Source organism: Myxocyprinus asiaticus, chromosome 4 (genome assembly GCF_019703515.2).
Source record: "Myxocyprinus asiaticus isolate MX2 ecotype Aquarium Trade chromosome 4, UBuf_Myxa_2, whole genome shotgun sequence".
In the NCBI taxonomy this organism is placed as follows: Eukaryota; Metazoa; Chordata; class Actinopteri; order Cypriniformes; family Catostomidae; genus Myxocyprinus; species Myxocyprinus asiaticus.
Window position 1 is genome coordinate 59,498,820 of NC_059347.1, and position 11,181 is coordinate 59,510,000.

Here is an 11,181-nt window from a genome sequence, read left to right on the forward strand (position 1 = left end):
TATATATATATATATATATATATATATACTGTATATTTATTGTATTATATATACTATATAGTATTAGGCTTTGCAGCATAAATGCAGCCATTGAGTCACAGGCAGAGTTGCGTTATACGAGAGTGAGTGTGATTGCCGTTCTGCTTTGTTGGGGGCATTTGGGATGCAAGCGAGCAACAATTGAAGAAAAGCAAGAGGGTGGGGCGTATCAGAGGCACCAGCAGCTGTGGGGCGACACCAGAGGGTGTCGGGGTCACACCCCTCAGAGGACAAAAGCAAGGGGCTGGACGTATCCATTCATGCTTAATCAGAGAGGCATTCAGTGCCTACATCAAGTAGACCTCTGCTAGAGTTTCTGTCTGAATGAAGGACAAGGGCGGTACACACGCCCAGAACACGCACACACACTTCACAATGTAAAGGCTTTCATATAGCTCAGAGAATACTCTTTTACGGATCAACAGACTTAATTGAGGTTTCAGTTATATTTCTGTAATGTCTCAACATTTCCGCAGACATTTCTCCTACATTCCTCAGGTAAAATGAATTGTTGATATGCTGTGAAAGAATAAAGCGCTAAACTGAATATGGATTGTATAGCTCAGATCATTTGGTCTTGGGAGAATTTAATGAGAAATGTTTGAGTTTGTAGCGAGATCTCTGACTTTTGATTGCAGAATTTGGCATCTTAGCAAATCTGAGAGCAGTCTGGGATTTTGAAAGCTTTTCCGGAACTCCAGAAGAGACACATATGAGAGGTCCTTTTCCAGGAGAAAAATCTGAGAGGCAGGAGTCTTAAGTAAAAGTCTTCATGTGCTCTCCATTTTATCTCATTGCTGTCGAGGAGAAACAATAGTGATTTTTAAGAGGTCTCATTTGTAATTTTTCTTTCCTATGAAATGAAATAGTGGTTTTGAGCCAGGATATACTCTTAAAATGTCCACTAAAACTGAATGGAAATAGGAAAACCTTTGTTGATTAAACAAAGAGATTTGTATTCTCTGATTCTTAGAAAACCATCTATGTATTGTTGATTTAAAGGGACAGCTCACCCAAAATGAAAATTCTCTCATCATTGACTCACCCTCATGCCATCCCGAATGTGTATGACTTTCTTTTTTCACCAGAACACAAACGAAGATTTTTAGAAAAATATCTCAGCTCTGTAGGTCCATACAATGCAAGCAAATGATGACCAGCACTTTGGAGATCTAAAAAGCATATAAAGGCAGCATAAAAGTAATCCACACGACTCCAGTGGTTTTATCCGTGTCTTCACAAGTGATATTATAGGTGTGGGTGAGAAACAGATCAATATTTAAGTCCTTTTTTACTATAAATCTCACCTTTCACCAGCCCTCCTAAGCACTTTCTTCTCTCCTAAGAGTTCTTATTCTTTTATTTTGGTGATTCGCATTTGTTTTGCATATCACTTCTGGGAAGGGAGGGAAATATATTGTAAAAAATGAATTAAATATTGATCTGTTTCTCAACCATACCTATCATAACACTCCTGAAGACATGGATTAAACCACTGGAGTCGTGTGGATTACTTTTATGCTGCCTTTATGTGCTTTTTGAGCTTCAAAGTTCTGGCCACCATTTACTTCTATTGAATGGACCAACAGAGCTGAGTTATTTTTTCTAAAAATCTTCGTTTGTGTTCTGCAGGAGACAGAAAGTCATACACATCTGGGATGGCATGAGGGTGAGTAAATGATGAGAGAATTTTTATTTTTGGGTGAACTATTTCTTTTAAAAAAATCCAGACACCAACACTTATCAGAACTGCAATGAAACATCAATAACTTTTCAATTCGCCAAAAAATCTCCATGTAGTCAACTCAAGCACACTATAGTGAAAAATGGTCCTTGCAAAGAATAGGGTTCTTAAGCTGCTGCAAAGACCCATTGAAGAACATTTAAGAGTACAGGGAATTAAAGGCACTTAAAAATACATAAACATTATATGTCATTTGAAGAAAGCCAAATCTGTAGTGTCATAATATGTTGTAGGATGTTGTTTTTCCCCTAAGAATATTTGACTTAAGCCTCATAAAGCAATTTTCAAAGACTGACCATTGGTGTGTTAGACAGTGATGAATGGCCAGCTTTTGATGTTTAGTGTACGCTGCACCTTATACATTGTAAAACATTTGGTGTCCAGAGGGACTCAGTGACGACTGATATGCATAGACCGTTTAGTAAAAAAAAAACACACACACACACACACACACACACACACACACCACCTTTGACTAAATACAGTGGTGAAAACCATCAAACACCTGCCAGATACAGCCGGGCAATGCTCTTTTTCTCCCGTTGGCATTAAATGTAATGTTGTTATGGCTTTTAGAGGCAACTAGAGACATAAGCTCTAAAGTTTACACTTACATGTATTGATTTTACAGTCCATGATGGAGTTCACACTTTCTCTGAGATTGCAGTTGTCAGAACCAGCATGATGTGTATTGCCAAAACTGTGAAAACGCACCTTAGATGCCTTGAGATGTTCAGGTTGTCATGATGTGATGTAATAGAGTGACTGAACTGACTATTAAAGGAATATTCTGTGTTCAATACAAGTTAAGCTCAATCGACAGCATTTGTGGCATAATGTTGATAACCATAACAATTCATCTGGTCTGTCCTTTTCTTTAAAAAAAAAAAAGCAAAAATTCAGGTTTGAGAGAGACACTTACAATGGAAGTGAAAGGGGCCAAATTTAGAGGGTTTAAAGATAGAAATGTGAAGCTTATAATTTTATAAAAGTACATTAATTCTTCTGTTAAAACTTGTGTGTTATTTGAGCTGTAAAGTTGTTAAAATCATCATGTTTACAGTCATTTTAGGGTTTTAGGGTTTGTTGACAATGACTACATTGTCATGGCAACGTAGTTGCAAAATTGGATATACCTTTACACAGAAAAGTTTAGTAAGTGATTTTGTCACAGTAAAATCATGTTAACACACATATTGTTTACGTCTTGCGGCTATACTTTTGAAACAGTGAGTATTTTAACGTTTACAGATTGGCCCCATTGACTTCCATTGTAAGTGCCAAACTAGAACCCAGATTTGTGCTTATTTTTAAAGAAAGGTGACAGTACTTAATACTTTACACACACTCATATATACTGTACAATATCATATAGTGTAGCTGCATTAAAATAGTAATAATATACAAATATAAAAGTTGTAAAGACAGTAACATCAAACTGATGTTGTGAAGAACAGGAAAGTGGAGCACTGGTTGCCATATCAGATTGCACATAAGAGGCTGAATGTCTGTCTGTCATGCATTTTTCTTGAAATATTTCTACTTTTATTCATGCAATATTAAAGGGATAGATCACCCAAAAATTTAAATTCTCTCATCATGTACTCACCCTCATGTCATCCAGATGTGTATGACTTTCTTTCTTCTGCAGAACACAAATAAAGATTTTTAGAAGAATATTTCAGCACTGTAGGTCCATACAAAGCAAGTGAATGGCGACTAGAACTTTGAAGCTCAAAAAAGCACATTCACAATGGGAACCTGCTGTTTATTAATACTGATTTGCGAAGAATACCCAACTTTGAAATATGAAATACTGTCTAAGTGTCATCTTCCACAAAATATCTGTATTTAGAATATATTTTAGTCTAGTTAAAAAAAAAAAAAAAAAAAAATGTTTATATAAATACAATATATAAGTGTAAAAATAAGTAACATAATTATGAAACACAAAAATATAAAAGTAAACGCAAAAATATCAAACCATTGTTTAGGCCAACAGAAATTGTAATTTGTGCGTTATATAAAATTGCAACATACAGTACAAACACATGTGACAACTTGCCCCAACCTGACATTAATGAAAAATATTCTTGTCATCAGAACACAGTTTAACATTTCAGTTTAAATCTACCGTGTATTATGCAGTTGACTGTTGTCTTAATTAAGTGTGGTTTAATTGTGTTCACTTGTTTACCCAACAATATAGCAAACAATATGATGAGATTGAAATTTTAGTTTGGAGCATAACAAAATTAACAACAGGTGAACTGAACTAGATGTTTCAAACAACATGCAAAAACACTGCAAGTGAAAACATTCACGCAATTGGACTTTCAAATGGACTTTTTGCATCCTTATAGTAACTGAGATATAGCAGTTGTGATAACTCACCCCGGTCTCTCCTATTCTCTAACATTTAGCCCACTTGCGCTTTATCTACACACACATTAAGCTAAGGTAAATAGTGTAAATCAGGCTATGCAGCTGCATTATTAGTTGTGAGTGAAGCAGGAGCTCACAGATACACCAGCAGCTGCAGTGAGTCATTATACATCAGACACACACTCGTCTCTTCAGATGTGATGACAGATCATTGTCTCTTTCTTCTCATTTCTCGCCTGAATCACAATAAATGGATCGCTGTGTGAATACACTCCAGCCTCAGGCACGACATTATGCCACAATAACACACCTGCCAACGACTGAACACAATCAATGTGCAAACACGTCAAGAAACATACAAGAACACCCTCCCACTGCCCACCACACACATCCATCCATCCACGGTATATAAATATTTCGGTCCAGTTTTTACAGCTCATATAAATCTATTTGGTAAAATGTACCATGTTTACAAAAGTGAACAAATTACAACGGCTCTGTAAACATATAATTTCAATAATGATTAAATCATTTAGCAGTATTCTTGTGTTTTGTTTTGTTTTTAGTTCTCTATAAGCAACAGACTTCCATTTTATTCATTATTATAATGAAGCAAATAAATAAATAATTCTGGCTCTGCAATCAAAATAATTCCTAATCATAATTACAGTATAGTAACTATAATTGAAATAATCACATCTCAGTATACGGTATAGCCTGAATGCATTCGACTATCAAACTCTAATGAATTAACCTTTAATTTATAAATATGTATCAAATCGTGATCAGTGATCCAGACATATTGAGCTGATGTTTATCAAAATGATTCTATCAATCTGGGACTGGTAAAACTGTAACAAAATTCAGAACGATTCTCACCAGACTTATGAAGAAGTGTGTGTATTAAATGGAGAGATAATCAAGACTGATCATTATAGGCGTGATTCATTAATGCTTGGGATAATGCCCAGTACTTAAACCAATTTACAAAATAAATATCTGATAGTTATAAAATATATTATAAACATGTAACCTGAATGCATTTGAAAAAATAGTTGAATATCTTAATAAAGTTGTCAAACCCTTAAAACCCCTAAAGTTAATTAAATTAAGTAATTACACTATCAATGTGGCCCACTTGTTGTAAGTAAAAATGATAACAAATAAGCATACCACATGCATGCAAATGATTTCAGGTTACTTTTTTAGAAATCTTATGAATTCTGTTTGTGTCATTTCAACATTTTCAAACAGCATTATTTGGATTTACAAATGATTATTAAGAAGTGTGATGTGGTCACAGAATTATTACCGTTTTACTGTAGTAAAACAATAAGATGTGTACATATATCCAGCATCCAGTAATAAGCTAATGAATATTCATGACCAAAGCCTTGACCAATCAGTTCAGTCATCACTGTTTTGCTTCTCTCTGTTCAATAGTGCCATCTGCAATCTTGTGCTCCCATTAAATACAGCACACATATTTATGTGGAGGATAAAAGAAATTAGACCAACACAGTAGGCTGAAATTCACCTTAAACATTTGTTTGAATGGCAGTTTCCATTACTAATATTTATTGCCCATTGCATTATTGCACAATTTATCAATGCATTTTAATTAAATGTGTAAACATTGTTTTGAGTTTTTTAACTGTTCTTCTATTGGTTATCTTGCCCGCATGCTCTTAATTGTAGTTACCCAGGTCCATAAACTCAGATACATAAAGAATCATCACGCCCGCAGGAAGCTATCAGTCTTCAATCAGCTTTAACACTGACACAAATCAACAACACTTGCTTCTTATTATTGTATCTTAACAGGCAGCTGCTGATGGAATGTGTTGCCAGAATGACTTTTGATGAGAGATATGACTGCCATTACCACTGTATATTTTGTAGCACTTACAATTGCTGGTACACAAGCCAGTATATTCAGCTTTCTTTTAGGCCGTATCTCCATTTATAAGCAATGAAAGTTATAGAAATCCTGCTCCTTTACTTATTACTCATTACTTACAATATATGTTGATCAAAACCTTGATTCAATGTATTTGTTTGTTACCTTTTCCATTTTGCTCTTTTGTTTTGTGCTTCATAATTGCTTAATGTTTAAATTTAGCTGAAAAGCTATAATAGACAATTCTTCAAAGCTTTTTTTGTACTCACGACTGAAAGAATTAGTTCACCCAAAAATGAAAATTCTCTCATCATTTACTCACCCTCATGCCATCCCAGATGTGTATGACTTTCTTTCTTCTTCAGAACACAAATGAAGATTTTTAGAAGAATATCTCAGCTCTGTAGGTCCGTACAATGCAAGTGAATGGGTGCCAAACTTTTGAAGCTCCAAAAAGCACATAAACACAGCATAAAAGACTCCAGTGGTTTAATCCATATCTTCAGAAGCAATATAATAGGTGTGGGCAAGAAACAGATCAATATTTAAGTCTTTTTTTGCTATAAATCTCCACTTTCACTTCCACATTCTTCTTCTTTTGTTTTTGGTGATTCACATTCTTCGTGCATATCGCCACCTACTGGGAAGGGAGGAGAACACACACCTATCATACCGCTTCTGAAGACATGGATTAAACCACTGGAGTCTTAACTTAAACCATATGGATTACTTTTATGCTGCCTTTATGTGCTTTCTGGAGCTTCAATATTTTGGCACCCATTCACTTTCATTGTATGAACCTACAGAGCTGAGATATTCTTCCCAAATCTTTGCATGTGTTCTGTAGAAGAAAGAAAGTCATACACATCTGGGATGGCATGAGGGTTAGTAAATGATGAGAGAATTTTCATTTTTGGGTGAACTATCCCTTTAAAGTGCCTGTGTGCTCATGCAGAATTTGGCTTTCAACAATAAACCCACTGTAACTTGAGAAATATTCTCTGGAATAAAAAGTGTGACAGATATTATTCTGTGTTAATAGTGTGCACCTTCATAAACTAGCAAATTCTCTTTGAGTGTTTGAAATGTCTTTTCTCTTTGTAAATTGTGTCTTTCAGGTCACCGGATATAAACAATCATGATGATCAGATCTCTACAGGAGCGTGTACAGAACTAAAACAGGGTCAAAATAGCTATAAAGAGACTGTCTTTTCCAGCTGTGAACTTGATCATATTCCCTTCAGAACTTCCAGATATTTTCATGAGCATGTAAAGAAGGCTCCACACAACAGACCCCCTTTGGTTCTCAGGATGTCTGTTTCTCAGCCGCTGTCTCTCTCTCCTGCTTTCTGTCTGTCTCTCATGCACATTCCTATCATGGTTTGCCAGGGCAGCATCCAAAAATTCCTGCTCTGCTGTAATGAGTTTCTCTGAGTTGGGCATGAGGGCATGAATCAACTGGGAATTCTGAGAGGCTCCAACATTGGGTTCGTTTAGGGGGCAAAGGTGATGCGTAAAACTCTCTTTTGACTTAAAAGCATTTGGTTGTCATCAAAATGTCCCATCGGCAGGCCCAGACGGAATCTCCAGACTTTTTTAGCTGCCACTGGAAGAGTTGTTTTGCTTGCCCAGCTTTCCAGTTCAACTGGACCAAAGAAACTTCACTCTGTTTGGTTGTTGCTGGACTGATTGAGAAACTGTGCTGTGAAATCAACATGAGTTCACAGGCCACATTGTGACATTATAAAGGAGAAACACTCATGCAATGATAGCGATAGAAAACATCAAGAATTAGCCAGAACGTCTACCCCCCGTCAGAGATTCATTAATTCTATTAGACGACTTTCCAGTTGAAGAACAGAACCTCAATAACCATCTGAGAGGTGCAGACGGTTCAATCAGTTGTTCTTCAGGGGAAAGATCATCAGAAAACTTATTAACAATGATTTGTGGAGGAAAAACTTGTGAATTCTTATAAAATCGGCCAACCTTTCCCCAAATCCGAACAAAGGCCAGGGCGCAATACCAAACTAATTTTTCACTTAAGACACTTATGAGTCAACCCACCAAAGGTCGACTCCCAAGGTATCACGGCGGAATGAAGACATTAAATGCGCTCTATGTATTGATTGGTTTGTTATTAGTTGGGGAGAGTGGAGAAGAATCAAGACGGAGAAAGTTGTTTAGTGAACACTGAGGGTCTTAAGAGCATTTGGCAATAAAAGGAGGATTTGGATTGCATGGAAAAAAAGCATCTGTTGACTGCTGATACAAAACCCCATATGAAGGGTTCAAGCTTGAAGTCATGTCAATGTCTACGAATAGGCAAAAAATGATGTTGACCCAGAGGAAGGAATTTTTAAATCCAGATTTGGACAAATGGGTCTGTATAATCTAGCCATTTTTAGTCTCAAATGGCATGCCCATGAATGTTGGGATTTAAACAAAACCCTAACCCTGAAGGCGGCATACTCACAGAGAGGTTCTACTTCGTTCTTCGCTCAGAGCCAAAAAGAATTTCGAAAAACAGCTGAGCAACGATATGTGGTTGCAAACATTCAGAAAGCAGCCACACCGTTGTTGGAGGCGTAAAGAGGAGCATTAAATATGAGGACGCTCACGTCAAATGCATGTCGTATTCTACTGACAAATATTGACTTCATCTTGGATAAGATTCCTACATTTAAGTTTTGCACCTAAAGCACCCAATACAGACACTGATGCACAAATGCGGATATGTTCTACGTGTCTAATGCATATAAAAATAATTAACTAGTCTAAATCAACTCACTAGAAACTATGATTCATCATAACATCTTAAAATATAATCTGCATGCACAATGAACTATAGTACAATTAATTTACATATCTCGACTGAAAAGTCTTTGCATGTTTTAACAAAAACTTTATTTAATAAAACTAGTCACAAGCATATTTCCAGTACGTTTCGTTTGTTATTAAAGAAAAATTACTTCTGGGATCGGCTCTTTCATCAGTTTTTGGTTCTTTTTGAGTATAACACGACCAACAACACTGAAGTCCGATTCAGCGTGTAGGTTTGATTTGCTCATTTCGAATGGGTTCTTTGGTTTAATAACCAGTCTAGTAGCTCGTAAGAGCCACCTAGCTTGTATTAGTCCAACTCATCCATTTTGAACTTGGTCTCAGGTTGCCTGTGTGATGCTCCTGTACTACCTGCTCCGTACGGGACTCAAACCGGTGTCTCCAGCATGGGAGGTGGGTGCACTATCAAGGAGGCTAAAGCCTCTAGCGTCAGTCGCCAGTGCATCTCTTTAGGTCAGGAGAGTGAGGTTTATACACATTGCACAGCTATCTATCAGCTGGCTAACGTTACACCTGCATTTAGCATCTATTAGTACTGTATGTTGTTGCTCATACATTTAGATAAATTCGGATTTCATGAAAATGTCCAAACATACATCTGTAGTTTCATAAATGTTTTATTCTGCTACTGCCATAAGCATCTCAACACATCGGTAATCCTCGCAAACTTGGACAGTTAGTGAGACCGGCTCATTTGATTCTTTTTGAGTCGGACAGTTCGACATGCTGCATAGCCATGAATACATGTACTTCAGCTGTGCGTCTTGCGTCATCAACCCATTCTATTCAGTTTGATTTTGTGAACCGGCTCGACCGGTTACTCGCTGACAGTCGGCTCAAAAGAACGATTCGTTCAACACTAATTATAATATATGATGACACTTATACGTCTTCAAAGATGGGTGTATAAAAGAGTGTAAATGGACAGAATACAGACGAATGAGTGATGATTAGAGGCCTATCTTTGGGAAGATGTGTGAATGGCCTTTGACTTCAGACAACACATAAGTGAAGCAGCATATCAAACAACAGAGTGAATGGGCACTTAAGAGTATTTGAGTACATTTGATTCATTTTGTAGACTAATTAAATAAATCGCATGACATGTTCTTGGAAAATTTCTCAACATGAACGATCGTATACAGATGTAGGTACATTTGCACCAGATCGCTAAAAACTCTGCATGCCGGAGTGTGTTAATGTTGACTGAGCTCCATCTCACACCTACCGATGAAGTGGACCACCCTTACAAAAATCGAGCTCATGGCAAATTTGCCACAAGCTTACAGCAAATTCGCCACTGATCATTTTCACATGCAAATGAGCTTTGTGGCAAACTTACAGCAAACTGTCCATTGATGCCAAAGGTTTGCTGCAGGTTCACCACTACCGGTGAAGAGCTGCAAATGTCTGGCAAACATTTGCGTTGAATCACAAGCTCATTTGCATGTGAAAATAATGAGTGGCAAATTTGCGACAAAAATGTGTGATTTTTTGTAATGGCAATGGCAGTAAGAAGGTGTTTAGCAGCCAGTAAGAAGTTTTCCTTAAAGTTGTTGAAACTAAAAAAGGTGTATAAACATGGTGAAAAAGTTTAAGAATTCATATAAATCTTGACCTAAAATGTTGATGAAAGAAGTTCATGTCCATGTAATTTGTCAATTACTAATTATCTAAGTGATGTGGAAAAGATTATAATAATAAAACATTAAACAAAAGATTCATTCCAGGTGAGATGGTTACGCTGTATGTGAGAGAACGGAACTGAAAAAATTCTAGCACTGAGGTATCAGCACATGGTTTGCGTTTTTCAAAATCCCACCAAGATTCTTGTCAGATAGCACAGGTCAACGCGCAAATCCAGAGGAAACATACTGCAGGGGACAGAGCATGCTGGGACCAATCCAAACTCTTATTAAAACATGCATTATATGCTCCTGGGATTACTGCAAGCTTGGATAAAGGAAATTCTTTTGTTTGAACAGAAGTAATGCAGATAGAAGATAATGATCAAGACTAAGTCAAAGATGTCTATTGCTTTTGTAAACAAATTAACTGTGATATATCATTATTACCTTGTTGAAAGTTTGCCATTTTGGGAATACTTCATATTGTACACAATCATTCTTCATTGTTCCTGACTGAGAATATGTCATACAAGCATATTCAGTCGAAGGCATACATGTTTTGAATGAAGCTGAACACTGATCTCCTAATGTCTCTTTTCACTATTTTAGGTTGATGTTCAAGAGGCTGTGGCTAAAGTCCA